The following is an 18804-nucleotide window of genomic DNA, read 5'->3' as shown; positions in this document are numbered from 1 at the left end:
TGGGGGAGTGGTCCGATGGAAATGTTGGGGAGTGGTCCGATGGAAATGTGGGGGAGTGGTCTGATGGAAATGTGGGGGAGTGGTCCGATGGAAATGTGGGGGAGTGGTCCGATGGAAATTAGAGAGGAGGTCCGATGGAAATGTGGGGGAGTGGTCTGAGGGAAATGTGGGGGAGTGGTCCGATGGAAATGTGGGGGAGTGGTCTGATGGAAATGTGGGGGAGTGGTACGATGGAAATGTGGGGGAGTGGTCCGATGGAAATGTGGGGGAGTGGTCCGATGGAAATGTGGGGGAGTGGTCCGATGGAAATGTGGGGGAGTGGTCCGATGGAAATGTGCGGGAGTGGTACGATGGAAATGTGGGGGAGTGCTCTGATGGAAATGTGGGGGAGTGGTACGATGGAAATGTGGGGGAGTGGGGCGATGGAAATGTGGTGGAATGGTCCGATGGAAATGTGGGGGAGTGGTCTGATGGAAATGTGTGGGAGTGGTCCGATGGAAATTAGAGAGGAGGTCCGATGGAAATGTGGGGGAGTGGTCCGATGGAAATGTGGGGGAGTGGTCCGATGGAAATGTGGGGGAGTGGTCCGATGGAAATGTGGGGGAGTGGTCCGATGGAAATGTGGGGGAGTGGTCCGATGGAAATGTGGGGGAGTGGTCCGATGGAAATGTGGGGGAGTGGTCCGATGGAAATTAGAGAGGAGGTCCGATGGAAATGTGGTGGAGTGGTTCGATGGAAATGTGGGGGAGGGGTCCGATGGGAAATGTGGAATGTAGAAGAGTGGGGTGAGACTGAAATGTAGGGAGGGTGGCGGTCTGATGAAAATGTGGGGGAGGGGTCTGATGGAAATATGGGGGAGGGGTCTGATGGAAATGTGGGGGAGGGGTCCGATGAAAATGTGGTGGAGGGGTCCGATGGAAATGTGGGGGAGGGGTCCGATGAAAATGTGGTGGAGTGGTTCGATGGAAATGTGGGGGAGGGGTCCGATGGAAATGTGGAATGTAGAAGAGTGGGGTGAGACCGAAATGTAGGGAGGTGGTGGTCTGATTAAATGTGGGGGAGGGGTCTGATGGAAATATGGGGGAGGGGTCCGATGGAAATATGGGGGAGGGTTCCGATGTAAATATGGGGGAGGGGTCCGATGGAAATGTTGGGGAGGGGTTCGATGGAGATATGGGGGAGCGGTCTGATGGAAATGTGGGGGAGGGGTCTGATGGAAATGTTGGGGAGGGGTCCGATGGAGATATGGGGGAGCGGTCCGATGGAAATGTGGGGGAGGGGTCTGATGGAAATGTTGGGGAGGGGTCCGATGGAGATATGGGGGAGGGGTCCGATGGAAATGGGAAATGGGCGGCACAATTCAAATGGCAAACAACTTGCTTTGTCCTCTGCGATAGAGCAACACCACAGTTGTCCTTGTTCTTCTGGCAATCAACAAAAGTAAACTTTTCTTTAATCTCAACACAAACTGCAGGGACATTCTCAATGATTACCTGTTCACCATTCGACTTGCACAGTACATATTTCAACAAATAACTTTATCTTGAAAAGTTATTGTCCAACAGTCCCTCAAAACAATATAAAAACGACATTCCCCATGATCCATCAATTTGGTGTGACTTTCACATTTAAAACTGAAAATAGTTGTTGGCTCAAAATCATATGGCGAGGTGTGCGAGTGTTAGGTATCAGGTACGAATGACTTTCTGTACAGGAAATGATTTCGACAAAGGATCGGTGTGATAGAGATTGAGGGCAAATGTTAACATTTCATGCTCTTTCTGTTTGTTCAGACCACTGTCCAACGAAGAGTTCAGCAATAATTATAGTTTATGTGATTCATCACCAGTAGCTCCTCAAATTACAGCAAACATTTCATCCTGTTTCCTTGGCATTACAAATCAACAGCGGCTTGAAACTTCATAGACTGATGAGGATTCCAAGGGATTCAAGATGGAGGTGTCCACTGCACCCATTCGTTGAACATCTTCAATATTGGTTCAGAATCATTGGAATCTCCTGCGATGAAGCTAACTCCGAGGGACTTTCACTTACTCACCGCAGGCAGGTTGGTGGTCTTTCTGTCTTCTACCGACTCCTCTCCGGCCTTGCTCCCCCAGCTCTGTCTGTGCTCTGTCCCCCAAATATTCCGACAGGTTGCACAAGATCTGCCAGCAACCCTCTTATGGTTAAACTGCCGAAATCAAGACTCCCTGCTCACCTTCACTCTTTCATTCCCCTTTTCTCCCACCTCTGGAACAAACTCCCTCACTCTCTTCAATCTCACTACTCCGTCCAGGTCTTTAAAACAGCTGTTCACCACCATCTCTTGATCTTTTCTACCCCCGTTAAAACGCCCCAGATACACTTTTTTGAAATACCAACTTCTTTCCTTGAAGTCCGAGCAGTGTCCATTTGTTTTTACCTCTCCCACCCCTCCCTTCCCATGCCCCTTCCCCCCAAGCCCTCTCCCTCCCACAGTTCTCCCGATGTCCCTGCTCTCAAATGTTGTACTTGTGTGCTTCGCTCTCTCTCCCCATTTTGCCTCCCGCTCCCTTCATCATACAGTCACGTGAAAAAGTAAGTACACCCCATGTAAAGTTTTGACTTTTTCAACATATTTCAACATATAGCGATTTGATCTTCATTTCAACAATATTGATAGATAAAGTTGATATAATATAACATACAGACTTGGCATTTAATATGGAATTTTTTTTTTGTGGGGGTGAACTTACTTTTCAAGATGACTTATAACCAAAAGTTCATTGGAATTATATTGAAATTATTCTAGATTTTGTTAATGTGACCTTTAAAAGAAACAAAAACCACATTTGACATTTCGAAACAAATAAATTGATCCTTGAAAGTGATGTAAACTGATATCGAACTCAATTCATGGACAGTACTGTGTTAAACTTCTGTACGTTTTCCAGAAGTATCTCTTTATTTTGCACATTAGCCAAAAATTTTTTTAACAAAAACAAAAGTTAAATTACGACTGGGATTACGGACAGTAAAATTACAGTTCAGTACTTCGTGTAACCCCCACGAGCATTCAGGAGAGCACGTACACGTTGAGGCATGCTGTTCACGAGATTTTCCAAGGTTTGGACAGGAATCGCTTGACATGCAGTGACAATAGCCTGCTGCAATTCACGCACAGAGGTCGGCTGCTGGTCCAAGTGGTCGATTTGACGCGTTAATTCTGCCCACAAGTTCTCTGTCGGATTCATATCCGGGGACATGGCAGGCCACTCCATATGCTCTGCACCACGGTCAGCAAGAAAGTGTTGGATCATGCGAGCACGATGAGGCCGTGCATTGTCATCTTGGAAGACAAAGTTTCCTCGAAAGGCTGCACGAGCAAATGGAAGCAATGTTTCTTCCAGAATGGCCCTGTACTTGAACTGGTTCAGGTTTCCATTCAGAACAACCAGGTCACTTTTGCCCCCTTCATGAAAAGCAGCCCAAACGGTCACCCCACCACCTCCAGCTTGGACTCTTGGCACTATACAATCTTTGTTGTAGGCTTCATGCACTTGCCTGCGCACTCGGACGTGGCCATCTTGACAATAGACCAGAAATCTAGACTCGTCACTGAAGATCACGTGATTCCAGTGTCCTGGCTGCCATTGACGGTGCTCTCTGGCCCACTGCAATCGTCGCTGGCAGTGTTGACTGGTCAGGTGTGGCTTTCTCTGGGGACGCCTGGCACGATAGCCTGCTTGAACCAGTCGTTGGTTGACTAGCCTTCTGGATACAGGCACATTTGTCAGTTGCTGCCACTCATCCCTAAGCCGATTAGCTGACTTGGTACGGCCATTGCGGACTAACCGGTGCAGCTGGCGATCATCCCTCCTTGTGGTTCTGCGGGGACGTCCTGGCCTCGGTATTGGAGTAGGGACACCCCTCTGGGCATTTCGTTTCAGGATCTTTGACACCTGACCTTGAGTGATGCCATGCTGCTTAGCAATAGCACGCTGTTTCATGCCGTAATTTCGTAAAGCCACCACTAAATGACAAGCAGCATTGTCGAGTTGACAGACCATCTCCAGAGGAAGCGGCAATAACTTTTGGAGACGTGCAGCAGTTGTTTTCCACTAATACAGAATGCAACAACCCTTGTATACCCGACTGTGAAGCCAATCATCAAATGCACCTGTCCGTACATTTTGCCACGCCACCTGTGATATAATCCTGTTGTTGACTTCTTGCTGCGACAGACAATCAGTGACATGGTTCTTTTAACAAATAAATTACCAAAGTGTAAAAGAAACTCACCAGATTGATATACTGAGTTAAGAAAGTAAACCCAAGTCAAGAAAAAAAAAAATTCCATATTAAATGCCAAGTCTGTATATTATGAAACATTTACATTTTGTAGTCCATTGTATAATTTAAATAAACATAAATGCAAATTTCACATATGGAAAAGGTAAGTACACCCCTACATTTATCACTACTTCAAATACCTAAAATTAGAATCAGGTGCACCAGCTCAGGTGCAAATGATTAGAACATCGTTAGAGAGGATCTTGGAGGAACCTGTCTTATTTAAACCTCAGACATTTCGTTTGGTTTGCTCTTTGTTGTTGAAGTGTGTGGCGTCACCATGCCCAGATCAAAAGAGCTCTCTGAGGCCTTCAGAAAGAAGGTTATAGATGCCTACGAGTCTGGGAAGGGATTTAAAAAGATCTACAAACAATTTGAAATCAATCATTCAACTGTCCGGAAGATCATCTACAAGTGGAGAAGATTCCAAACAACTGCCAACTTGTTCAGGCCAGGCCGCCCCAGCAAGTTCAGCCCGAGAGCAGACCGCAAGATGCTGAAAGAAGTCTCTAAGAACCCCAGAATGTCATCACGGGACCTACAGGTAGCTCTTGCCACTGTTGATGTCAGAGTGCACGAGTCCACCATTAGAAAGAGGCTGCACAAATTTGATCTACATGGGAGGTGTGCCAGGAGGAAACCTTTGCTGTCCAGAAAGAACATCAGGGCAAGACAAAAGTTTGCCAATGAACACCTAGACAAGGACCAGCACTTCTGGAACAATGTGCTCTGGATAGATGAGTCAAAGGTAGAGCTATTTGGCCACAGTACCAGAAGACATGTTTGGCGAAAACCAAAGACAGTATTTGACCACAAGAACCTGATACCAACTGTAAAGCATGGTGGTGGAAATATTATGGTTTGGGGCAGCTTTGCTGCCTCAGGGCCTGGGCAGCTCACCATCATAGAATCCACTATGAATTCTTCATTGTACCAGAGGGTGCTTGAGGATAATGTGAGGCCATCTGTCAGAAAGTTGAAGCTCAACCGAAGGTGGACCTTGCAACATGACAATGACCCTAAACATACCAGTAAATCCACCAAGGAATGGCTGAAAAGAAAGAAATGGAGGGTTCTGGAAAAGCCCGGATCTAAATCCCATCGAGATGTTGTGGGGGAATTTGAAACGAGCTGTGCATGCAAGAAACCCCTCAAACATCGCACAGCTGAAATAATTCTTCATGGAGGAGTGGGCAAAAATTTCTCCCAGTCGATGTCAGAGACTGGTAGACAGTTATAAGAAACGCCTACTTGAGGTTGTTTCTGCCAAAGGGGGCAATACTACCTGTTGGAGCCAAGGGTGTACTTACTTTTTCCACATGCGAAATTTGCATTCATGTTTATTTAAATTATACAATGGACTACAAAATGTAAATGTTTCATGATATTTGTTATATTATATCACCTTTATCTATCAATATTATTGAAATGAAGATCAAATAGCTGTATGTTGAAATATGTTGAAAAAGTCAAAACTTTACATGGGGTGTACTTACTTTTTCACGTGACTATGTTTTATGTGTCCGTTTATGTTTTTTGTGTGATTAATGTTAGCTCTTACAAGAGCCTCGATCTTGTATACAAAAAAAAGAAATGAAAAAAAAAGTTTGCCACGTATGACCCATATAGGATTTCACAACCTCAAAACTTTTAACTACCGGTCTTCGTAAACCTCATCACCAACTTCAATCTCACATTCCTCTTCCTCATCGATCCTTTCACCCTCAAATTATTTCCATCTGGGCAAATTAATTCCATCAAATTATTTCCATATTCCATTCCCAAATTATTTCCATTATTTCCATCAAATTCCAAATTATTTCCATTTCCAAATTATTTCCAAATCCCCCCATTTCCTCAATTGTGCGTAGGCTCTTCTTCGCCATGGTCCATGGCGATAAATCTTGACTCCTTTTCAGACTAGTCTTGAAAACATCTTTTTGTAAATCTTGATAACAAAACAAGAACCCGTGAAATGTCACACATCGACTGCTAAAGTCCAACTTAAATATATACTCTTCCTCGTGGTGCGTCGAGCATTAACTACACACCTGTATTGACAGTATGTATACGTTTCAATAGGACTTCACCCTACTCCTCGTAAATTACATGGACCTTGCACCCCACAAAAATAATGGTCGTTATGTTCCACCATGAGTAATTTCCGGATAAAACCACCCAGTGTGTTTGCACAAGCCGGAGGGTTATACAAATGCCAAATCAAAGCAAACAAATACTGCGGTTACCGAAAAGTTACAAGCTGCTCGAAATTCCAGATGCATTTTGGAGGAAAAGCCTTTCGCACACCTCAAGGACAAAATTCTCACTTCCATAACCGATGAGCCGACAAATCGCTGATCCAGAGTCAAATCACAAATGGCATGCAGTGGAGAAAGCCAGGCAGACATCATGGTTTAGTGCGGAGAAAGGTCGTTCCAAAATAAGAATGGCCAATATTTTGGCAGCCATGCCACACCCCTCATCGTCTCTGTATCTGTCTGTGATGTTCTTTTGAACTCGAATCATAAGCAGGAGGAATTCTGAAGAAGACCTCTTCCTCCTCCTCCTCCTCCTCTTTCACCTCCCCATCGCCACTCCTCTCCTCTTCTTTCCTCCTCACTGTCTCGTTTCCGTGGATTCCTCCACCAGAAAAGCAATTTTCAGCGAGTTTGTGCCAAACAACACCTGCGCACACGGTCGGTGCAGGCACGTGGCGGCTCGTTACAATCTGCACTTCAGATCCAATTGGCTCCGGCACTTGAAGCAGGTTTTAGAAAGCCACAGAGAGCAACAACTGCAAGCAAGTCAAATCACAAGCAGGTACACCAATTGGGAATGTGGAAATGTGGGAATGACAGGTGAAACATATACAACAATGATATTTGTAAAGTTAATGGAGGTGGAGATATGGGGAAAGAGGGTTGGGTGGAAGAGGTTTGGGTAGGGCAAGGGATCCAGAACCTCAACCCCAGCCTTTTTCATCGTACATTTGTCAACTGTCGTAGATTGCAACGTTTTCATTTTAGAAAGCGTTGGGTTTCATGGTGGGGAAAGCAGACCGAATGGATTGCTATGATAAAATATATTTCACAGACAAATAAAATTAATTCCCAATTATAACTTTGTATGTGATAGTTGTATAAATTCCCAAGAAGAATCACATCTACAATGATCTATTTCACATAAACGCAACTGTAGAGGTTAATCAATGGTGCAGTAATCTTCAGGTCTGTGACGTCCTTTGAAATCTATGTGACATTCCTGGTTTCTTTACTTTTGTATCCAAAATTGAGGCTCATTGAAGAGCAAGGAGATAGAGGGTAAAATGGCAACAGTGCCAATGGGGCAGTGAGTGGGGTCACAGTTGGACGAAACAAGGGAAAGGAGGAGAGAGGGGAAGAGAGGAAGCACAGCAACCTGAAAGTAAGAGGGTTGGGTTAGGTAGGGTTAATGGGGGTATAAATTATCATGCATAGGGGAAATGGGGGGAGAGAGAGAGGGTTGGCATGAGATGGTGCACCGCCTGCTTGAAACCTTGGGGGGAGAGTGCAATTGAACCATCTCCAGGAGGTAGTTCAACAAACAGGAGAAAAAGGAACAAAAAAGACGTGCGTGGTAAGACTTAACTTTTGGAGTTACTGGAAGAATGCAGAGAGTGAGTGAGTGAGTGAGAGAGAGCGAGAGAGAGAGGGATAGAGAGGGAGAGAGGGATAGAGAGGGATAGAGAGGGAGAGAGGGAGAGAGAGGGAGAGAGAGGGAGAGAAGGAGAGATAGAGAGGGATAGAGAGGGAGAGAGAGATAGAGAGGGAGAGAGGGATAGAGAGGGAGAGAGGGATAGAGAGGGAGAGAGGGATAGAGAGGGATAGAGAGGGATAGAGAGATAGAGAGGGATAGAGAGGGATAGAGAGGGAGAGAGAGCGCAGGAAGTTAGGAAGAGGTGGTAAAAAAACAGAGGCCATCGACGTGCCTGCAACGTGAGAACAACAGTCATTGTGTCTCAGCCTCATTGTGGGAGATGCGAACAATGTTGAGATCCTCATATTGCACATAATTTAAGAAAGGCAAAGATGATGCTTGCGGTGCCAACTCAGAGGGGAGAGCAGTACTCCATTGGGTGGACAAAGGCCTCATAGGCAGTGAGATTTTCTGATATTTAACGGAATGATTTGGAGCAATGGAGGATGGCCAGTCGGTGGTTGGCTCGAGTGCTCAGGTTTGTTGAATGGTTTGCCCAGGAGAGGTAGTGGCTGATGATGAGTCCTAGAAGTTCACAACACTGAAGCTCTTCTATTTCCTGGCTTGTCATAAAAACCATAAAAGTAGATTATTGGTTTGCTTTGATGTTCCTTCCGGAGCGATGGTGTGAGATCTTCCAGGATTGAAGGACATGTTGCATTTATCAGCCGAGCATGTAATCAATTCCAGATCAGCAAGGTGACGCAGCTGCTGTGTCTGCCTGTCAGTCGGATGGGGTACTTCATAACACAATATGGAGTCATCCGCAGAAAAGGAAGAGAGGGTTTTCCAGAACATCAGAGAGGTCATTTATATGTAGATGAGGAGCAAGACTAGGCCGAAGACAGATTGCCTTGGAGCATTTGGCAACCTTCCTGGAAGAGAAGTGGAAGGGGATATGTGTGTGGATCACGCTTTGGAAATATGGACCTCCGTACCTCTACTGACCTCCATCCCTTTCCAAAATTCCATATTCTTCCAGAATTACCATATAAAAACTGCATAATCATGGACATCTTGAACCAAAAGATAAATTCCACCCAATGTCTGTGATACAACTTTTAAAACCATTGATAGAACCTCCCAACAGATGACAATGATGGATATAACAATAATACAATTATAATAACATTGTATACTGTACTTTCTTTCTCCAAACAAATGACTAAGCCAGACATTCAACGTGAACTCACTTCGTCTTCCCGAAAGATACAGGTGATCCTCACCGTCTACCGAGTGATACTAAGAGACAGGACACCCAGGTCAATGTCCATCCGAGGAGCGACTACGGGACGCAATGCAACACCTCCCTAAATATTGATAAAAGAGTTATAATCACGTGTTGGAAAAACACCTTCGTCTTACCAAAACTTATGGCCACATTAGGGAAGTTATACACCGACTTCATCCCCCGGGTCATTTTCATCCCATCAAAAGGTGGCCAGACTGTGCAGGTATTTGCACGGTGCCATGTTAGCGAGGCAAGGCAGAATACGAACTGGAGTCTTAATCATCTTAATGCCTGAAACATCAAAAACAACAAGTACAGACAAGAAGCATTGAGTGAGAAATATTGGAACCTTTTCCCTCCTTCCACCACCAACCCCTCTATACTGTAGCAAATGTCACTTTAACCTCCTCAAAGCAGAGTATCTTACCTCTCCAAGGGTCTTAAAGTGATTCCTGATCTACTTGGTCAATGGAAAACTGTAACACACCTTTCAATAGCGAAGGTGAGGTGTCCCCATGCATGTCACGACGAGACGTCAAGGAGACCTGAAGATGCATTGAGAATGAACTATGACCCCCACACGGGCCCGTCAGGTTAAAAACGTTGCTCAAACTCCCGTGAGAATCGAGGCATCACGAACCCTCGATGGGACCACACCGAACGCTTATGGGAGTCAACATGGAGGGTTTGCCGTGTCCCTCGGAGTTCCATTCACAAGCAGCACCACCGTGAGTCGTTACCCCTACCCCCTGCACACCTTCGAGGTCGACCACCTCCACCCTGAGCACCCCCGAGACTCGACCACCTCCCCCTTGTGCACCACCAAATATCGTCACCCCTTTCCCTGCACTCCTTAGAGGTCGACCCCTTCCCCCTGAGTATGATCCAGAGCCGTCACCCCCCTCACCTTCGAGATAGACGTGACCCCTCCTCTTCCTACCCGTTTTCCAGATGATATTCGTTGCCGTGTCCATGCCAGTCTGACCCGCATCTGACCCGCTCCCATCGCTCCCTCATTGTTTAACTTTCCATTTGATCTCAGCTCAGGCATGCCCGTCTGCACCGAATACAGACGACTCGCGTGTGTATATATATGTATATTTATATCTAGTATATACAATATACATACACACACGACTACTACTACTACTACTACCACGACTACCATTACTACTACTACTACTACTACTGTTACTACTACTACTGCTACCACTACTACCACTACTACTACTGTTATTACTACTACTGCTACCACTACTACTACTCCTCCTTCTACTACTACCACTACTGCTACTGTTACTACTACTACTGCTACCACTACTACTGTTACTACTACTACTGCTACCACTACTACCACTACTACTACTGTTATTACTACTACTGCTACCACTACTACTCCTCCTACTACTACTACCACTACTACTACTGTTATTACTACTACTGCTACCACTACTACTACTCCTCCTACTACTACTACCACTACTACTACTGCTACTACTACTACTGCTACCACTACTACTACTACTGCTACCACTACTACTACTACTACTACCACTATTACTACTACTACTACCACTACCACTACTACTACTGCTACTACTACCACTACTACTACAACTACTACTACTACTACTACTACTGCTACGACAACATATCAATAATACAATAGTCCAAATTATTCCCCTATTTCCATCTTATTGTGGGGTTGGCCAGGGAAAGTTTTTGCCCCAAGTCTTTCACGAACCAGGCCGGACATTCAACTGGAGATGACTTTGTCAGGAGTTTGTAATTGAATCAGGGTGCTGGAGATAAATCGCCTACTCTTCACGAAGGACGCCATAAGATCTTTAAGTTCCAACAACTAACGCCTACAGACGGAAGATCCGACTCGTCACCCATCCGAGGAACGGAGCACTTTTGATGCCTTGTCTGCAAAACACAGGAATCGAACTCCCCCAGACTTTGTACCCCCCTCTTTGGAATCTCTCCCATCATGAACTTAACACAATCGAGAGTATAAGCAACCGGACTCGGACGTGTAGGATCCACCAGGGAGACAATGGATCGGATGCAAATCAAACTTTCATTCACACTTTAACAAAGTTACGAATCAAGGAGCGTAAACACAACTTAAACTTTACAAACCCATCCTGGAGGAACGATCCACAGAAACACAATTCAAACTTTACAAACCCATCCTGGAGGAACGATCCACATAAACACAATTCAAACTTTACAAACCCACTCTCGAGGAACGATCCATGTAAACACAACTTAAACTTAACGAACCCATCCTGGAGGAACGATCCACATAAACACAATTCAAACTTTACAAACCCACTCTCGAGGAACGATCCATGTAAACACAACGTAAACTTTACAAACCCATCCTGGAGGAACGATCCACATAAACACAATTCAAACTTTACAAACCCATTCTAGAGGAACGATCCATGTAAACACAACTTAAACTTTACAAACCCATCCTGGAGGAACGATCCACAGAAACACAATTCAAACTTTACAAACCCACTCTAGAGGAACGATCGATGTAAACACAACTTAAACTTTACAAACCCATCCTGGAGGAACGATCCACAGAAACACAATTCAAACTTTACAAACCCACTCTCGAGGAACGATCCATGTAAACACAACTTCAACTTTACAAACCCATCTCGGAGGAACGATCCACATAAACACAATTCAAACTTTACAAACCCATTCTAGAGGAACGATCGATGTAAACACAACTCAAACTTTACAAACCCACTCCAGAGGAACGATCGATGTAAACACAACTCAAACTTTACGAACTCACTCCAGAGGAACGATCCATGTAAATACAACATATATTTCACAACCCCACTCTCGAGGAACGATCCACGTACATACAACTTAAACTTTACAAACCCACTCTAGAGGAACGATCCATGTAAATACAACATATATTTCACAACCCCACTCTCGAGGAACGATCCACGTACATACAACTTAAACTTTACAAACCCACTCTAGAGGAACGATCCATGTAAATACAACATATATTTCACAACCCCACTCTCGAGGAACGATCCACGTACATACAACTTAAACTTTACAAACCCACTCTAGAGGAACAATCCACGTAAATAAAACTCAAACTTTACAAACCCACTCTAGAGGAACAATCCACGTAAATAAAACTCAAACTTTACAAACCCACTCTGGAGGAACAATCCACGTAAATAAAACTCAAACTTTACAAACCCACTCTAGAGGAACGATCCACATAAACACAATTCAAATTTACAAACCCACTCCAGAGGAACGATCCACGTAAATACAATTCAAACGTTACAAACCCACTCTAAAGGAACGATCCATATAAATACAACTCAAACGTTACAAACCCATCCTGGAGGAACGATCCATATAAATACAACTCAAACGTTACAAACCCACTCGAGAGGAACGATTCACGTAAATACAACTCAAAACTTTACATAACATGGCCAAACTTTACAAACCATTCCAAGCCAAACACTCCATGTAAAATAACTCAAACTTTACAAACCCACCCTACAGGAATGATCCACGTAAATACAATTCAAACTTTACAAACCCACTCCAGAGGAACGATCCATGTAAACACAACTTAAAGTTTACAAACCAACTCTCGAGGAACTGAATCATAAACACAACTTCAACTTTACAAACCCACTCTGGAGGAACGATTCACGTAAATACAATTTAAACTTTACAAACCCATCCACTTACCACAAATTAACGATCCATGTAAATACAACCCAAAACTTTACCCAATGTGGCCAAACTTTACAAACTATTCCAAGACGAACAAGCCACGGAAAGACCCACTTACAAACCCACCACAGAAGACCGATTTACGTAAATAAGTGAAACTTTACAAACCACCCTAGAGGACCGATTTACGTAAATAAGTGAAACTTTACAAACCACCAGAGAGGAACGATTCACGTAAAGAAGTGAAACTTTACAAACCACCCTAGAGGAACGATTCACGTAAAGAAGTGAAACTTTACAAACCATCCGATAGGAACGATTCACATAAAGAAGTGAAACTTTACAAACCACCCGAGAGGAACGATTCACGTAAAGAAGTGAAACTTACAAAAGCATCCCAGCCGAACGAGTCGCTCACAGTGCTCGGCCTTGTCCCTGGTCCTCTTGCACTGACATGCCGCCCGTGCCTTTCCGCCTCGTGGTCCGCAATGCCCCCCCTTCCCCGTCCACTCCCACCTCAACCCCTCCTCCTGTCCTTGCCTCGAAACCCGGTATTTGGAATCTCCCCCTCAACCCCCACCTCCACTTTCCCTCTGTCCGTGCCTTGAAACCCGGACTTTGGAGTTTCCCTAGCTTTCCCTTATACACCTCCTCCTGTCCGTGCCCCTAACCCGGAGTTTGGAATCTCCACCCTCTCTCTAAACCCGGAGTTTGGAGTTTCACCCTCTCTCTAAACCCGGAGTTTGGAGTCTCTCCTCTCTCTCTAAACCCGGGGTTTGGAGTTTCCTCCTCCTTCTAAACCCGGAGTTTGGAATCTCCCCTCTCCCCCTAAACCCGGAATTTGGAGTTTCCCCCTCCTTCTAAACCCGGAGTTTGGAGTCTCCCCCTCCCTCTAAACCCGGAGTTTGGATTCCCCCCCCCTCTTTCTAAACCCGGGGTTTGGACTCTCCCCTCCCTCCAAACCCGGAGTTTGGATTCTCTCCCAGTTCCCCTCCCTCTAAACCCGGGGATTGGAGTCTCCCCCTTCCCTCCAAACCCGGGGATTGGAGTCTCCCCCTCGCTTTAAACTCGGGGTTTGCAGCAACCCTCAGTCCCACCTCTAAACCCGGAGTTTGTAGTCTCCCCCAGCGCTCCTCTAAACCCAGAGTTTGCAGTCTCCCCCAGTCCCCGCAATCTAAACCCGGAGTTTGCAGTCTTCCCCAGTCCACTCCCTCTAAACTCGGAGTTTGCAGTCTCCCCCAGTCCCCCCCCCCTCTAAACCCGGAGTTTGCAGTCTCACCCAGTCCCCTCCCTCTAAACCCAGAGTTTGTAGTCTCCCCCAGGGCCCCCTCTAAACCCGGAGGTTGCAGTCTCACCCAGTCCCCTCCCTCTAAACCCAGAGTTTGCAGTCTCCCCCAGTCCCCCGTCTAAACCCGGAGTTTGCAGTCTCCCTCAGTCCTCCTCCTCTAAACCCGGAGTTTGCAGTCTCCCCCAGTTCCACCCCTCTAAACCCAGAGTTTGCAGTCTCCCCCAGTCCCCCCCCCTCTAAACCAGGAGTTTGCAGTCTCCCCCAGTCCCTCGTCCCTCAAAACCCAGAGTTTGCTGTCTCCCCCAGTCCCTCCTCTAAACCCGGAGTTTGCAGTCTCCCCCAGCCCCCCCTCTAAACCCGGAGTTTGTAGTCTACCCCAGTCCCCCCTCTAAACCCAGAGTTTGCAGTCTCCCCCAGTCCCTCCTCTAAACCCGGAGTTTGTAGTCTCCCCCAGTCCCCTCCCTCTAAACCCGGAGTTTGCAGTCTCCCCCAGTCCTTCTCCTCTAAACCTGGAGTTTGCAGTCTCTCCAGTCTCCTCCTCTAATCACAGAGTTTGCAGTCTCCCCCAGCCCCCCCTCTAAACCCAGAGTTTGCAGTCTCCCCCTGTCCCTCCCCCCTCTAAACCCGGAGTTTGCAGTCTCCCCAGTCTCCTCCTCTAATCCCGGAGTTTGCAGTCTCCCCCAGTTCCTCCCCTCTAAACCCAGAGTTTGCAGTCTCCCCCAGTCCCCCCTCCTCTAAACCCGGAGTTTGCAGTCTCCCCCAGTCCCCTCCCTCTAAACCCAGAGTTTGCAGTCTCCCCAGTACCCTCCCTCGAAACCTGGAGTTTGCAGTCTCCTCCAGTCCCTTCCCTCTAAACCCGGAGTTTGCAGTCTCCCCTCTAAACCCAGAGTTTGCAGTCTCCCCCAGTCCCCCCTCCTCTAAACCCGGAGTTTGCAGTCTCCCCCAGTCCCCTCCCTCTAAACCCAGAGTTTGCAGTCTCCCCCAGTCCCCTCCCTCTAAACCCGGCGTTTGCAGTCTCCCCCAGTCCCCCCTCCTCTAAACCCGGAGTTTGCAGTCTCCCCCAGTCCCCTCCCTCTAAACCCAGAGTTTGCAGTCTCCCCCAGTCCCCCCCTCTAAACACAAAGTTTGCAGTCTCCCCCAGTCCCCTACCTCGAAACCTGGAGTTTGCAGAATCCCCAGTCTCCTCCCTATAAACCCGGAGTTTGCAGTCTCCCCCAGTCTCCTCCCTCTAAACCCGGAGTTTGCAGTCTCCCCCAGTCCCCCCCCCCTCCAAACCCGGAGTTTGCAGTCTCACCCAGTCCCCTCCCTCTAAACCCAGAGTTTGTAGTCTCCCCCAGGCCCCCCTCTAAACCCAGAGTTTGCAGTCTCACCCAGTCACCTCCCTCTAAACCCAGAGTTTGCAGTCTCACCCAGTCTCCTCCCTCTAAACCTGGAGTTTGCAGTCTCACCCAGTCTCCTCCCTCTAAACCTGGAGTTTGCAGTCTCCCCCAGTCTCCTCCTCTAATCCCAGAGTTTGCAGTCTCCCCCAGTTCCTCCCCTCTACACCCAGAGTTTGCAGTCTCCCCCAGTCCCCTCCCTCTAAACCCAGAGTTTGCAGTCTCACCCAGTCACCTCCCTCTAAACCCAGAGTTTGCAGTCTCACCCAGTCTCCTCCCTCTAAACCTGGAGTTTGCAGTCTCACCCAGTCTCGTCCCTCTAAACCTGGAGTTTGCAGTCTCCCCCAGTCTCCTCCTCTAATCCCGGAGTTTGCAGTCTCCCCCAGTTCCTCCCCTCTACACCCAGAGTTTGCAGTCTCACCCAGTCCCCTCCCTCTAAACCCAGAGTTTGCAGTCTCACCCAGTCACCTCCCTCTAAACCCAGAGTTTGCAGTCTCACCCAGTCACCTCCCTCTAAACCCAGAGTTTGCAGTCTCACCCAGTCTCCTCCCTCTAAACCTGGAGTTTGCAGTCTCACCCAGTCTCGTCCCTCTAAACCTGGAGTTTGCAGTCTCCCCCAGTCTCCTCCTCTAATCCCGGAGTTTGCAGTCTCCCCCAGTTCCTCCCCTCTACACCCAGAGTTTGCAGTCTCACCCAGTCCCCTCCCTCTAAACCCAGAGTTTGTAGTCTCCCCCAGGCCCCCCTCTAAACCCAGAGTTTGCAGTCTCACCCAGTCACCTCCCTCTAAACCCAGAGTTTGCAGTCTCACCCAGTCACCTCCCTCTAAACCCAGAGTTTGCAGTCTCACCCAGTCTCCTCCCTCTAAACCTGGAGTTTGCAGTCTCCTCCAGTCTCCTCCTCTAATCCCGGAGTTTGCAGTCTCCCCCAGTTCCTCCCCTCTACACCCAGAGTTTGCAGTCTCACCCAGTCACCTCCCTCTAAACCCAGAGTTTGCAGTCTCACCCAGTCACCTCCCTCTAAACCCAGAGTTTGCAGTCTCACCCAGTCACCTCCCTCTAAACCCAGAGTTTGCAGTCTCACCCAGTCTCCTCCCTCTAAACCTGGAGTTTGCAGTCTCCTCCAGTCTCCTCCTCTAATCCCGGAGTTTGCAGTCTCCCCCAGTTCCTCCCCTCTACACCCAGAGTTTGCAGTCTCCCCCAGTCCCTCCTCTAAACCCGGAGTTTGCAGTCTCCCCCAGCCCCCCCTCTAAACCCGGAGTTTGTAGTCTCCCCAGTCTCCCCCCTCTACACCCAGAGTTTGCAGTCTCCCCCAGTCCCCCCTCCTCTAAACCCGGAGTTTGCAGTCTCCCCAAGTCTCCTCCTCTCTAAACCCAGAGTTTGCAGTCTCCCCCAGTCTCCTCCTCTCTAAACCCGGAGTTTGCAGTCTCCCCCAGCCCCCCCTCTAAACCCGGAGTTTGTAGTCTCCCCAGTCTCCCCCCTCTACACCCAGAGTTTGCAGTCTCCCCCAGTCCCCCCTCCTCTAAACCCGGAGTTTGCAGTCTCCCCAAGTCTCCTCCTCTCTAAACCCAGAGTTTGCAGTCTCCCCCAGTCTCCTCCTCTCTAAACCCAGAGTTTGCAGTCTCCCCAAGTCTCCCCTTCTCTAAACCTGGAGTTTGCAGTCTCCCCCAGTCTCCTCCTCTCTAAACCCAGAGTTTGCAGTCTCCCCCAGTCCCCCCTCCTCTAAACCCGGAGTTTCCAGTCTCCCCCAGTCCCCCCTCCCTTTAAACCTGGAGTTTGCAGTCTCCTCCAGGCCCCTCCCTCTAAACCCTGAGTTTGGAATCTTCCCTCGCCCTCCATCCAACCTCCAATCGACTCCACAAAACGTGCCATAGCACAGCCGGACAAAGCTTCCATACGGATTCACCCCCAATCCCCCCACAAACTTTACGGGATATCCCTCCGCGGACCCGCTCACCGCCGCCGGGAGGTGTATTGGGATTTGGGGGTTAAAGGCTGATACGTTGCTGATGGAATTGCTCAGGTGCAAAGTGCAAATAAATATCCTCCAAACACCAACTCCATGGTACAGGGACAACAAGTACGCGCTGAATGCACGTCACACGTGACTACACGAAGGCGAAATTTTTAAGGTACAAAGATTTTGGGAGGAATGAAGAAGAAGAACACCATGTTCCCGCCCAGAATCATTTTAACCTCCGCTGTGCTTCAAATCCGCTATAAAAAGGTAGGTACTAGTCGCTTCATTAGGATTACCACACTCAACATATATTTATTTATTCTTCACTACTGGTACGACAGCGCGAACAAACAAACTACAATCAGCCCTCGCGCAAATGCCACAAAAAGTTGTTTCTGTAACTTTGGAATTCCGTGCACCGTGAAACACACCTCGGACTGTCCGTGCGCGGCGAGCAGAGCATTCCAGCGGGCCACGCCCCCTATCCAGCAAGTAGGCGGGGCGTCCGCGCGGTGAAGTCCGCATTCCCAGGGCACCTCAAACCGCCGAATGACGTGAAGGGATTAAAGCGTTTCGAGCGCTATTTGGAATTAAAACGACCATAATGGGCCGTTTCACCGAGTTTTTACGTGTGTTTGGAATTCCTGTGTGATTTGTCACTCTTGATAACATTCGCGGAGTTTCGCGCATTTTGGAGATTTTCCACAGCTTGAACACCGGAGTGGAATTTGCTGGACGGGCTGCAAAGACCAAGGCTCTCATGGCGATTTATTAGCTTCAGCACTCTTTAAAGAGCGCATTCTGAATCTCGCTACGAGTCAGGTCAATGAAATAAATGTTCATCTTATGGACATACACCATTAGTCTTTACCCCATGTTGACCTGGTTGTGCTTTCTGTGAGGACTCACGTTTCCATGTTGCAGATCACATGGCATGATGTCTTTCGCAAACAATAGGCCATCTTGAGCCAGTGTACACGTCCGAATGTCTGCCTCTCGCGGTGCGTTTCACCATGATTGTCGCAATCTCTGTGGTCCATCATGATATGTCGAGTGATGCCAGAGAGTGGTGAGTGTGTAAACAGGTGTGCTGTGAACCAGTAGGGTGTAAACTGGTCGAGTGCAAATGGTTACAGTGT

General features: G+C 47.6%; 1 protein-coding gene across 1 annotated transcript in view; it reads right to left on the bottom strand.

Moving 5' to 3' along the window:
* LOC137425206 (protocadherin Fat 1) overlaps nucleotides 1–13533 on the bottom strand; it is a 93089-nt gene extending 79556 nt beyond the window's left edge. Inside the window, exon 1 of the mRNA XM_068113389.2 lies at nucleotides 13434–13533. The gene's annotated coding sequence lies outside the window, so the exon portion shown is untranslated. The remainder of the gene's footprint in view (nucleotides 1–13433) is intronic.
* Nucleotides 13534–18804: the final 5271 nt, after the last annotated feature.

Source organism: Myxine glutinosa, chromosome 4, assembly GCF_964187855.1.
Source record: "Myxine glutinosa chromosome 4, kmMyxGlut1.1, whole genome shotgun sequence".
Classification (NCBI taxonomy): domain Eukaryota; kingdom Metazoa; phylum Chordata; class Myxini; order Myxiniformes; family Myxinidae; genus Myxine; species Myxine glutinosa.
Note: the sequence above shows the minus strand (reverse complement) of the source record. Positions and strands in the feature narration are given on the sequence as shown.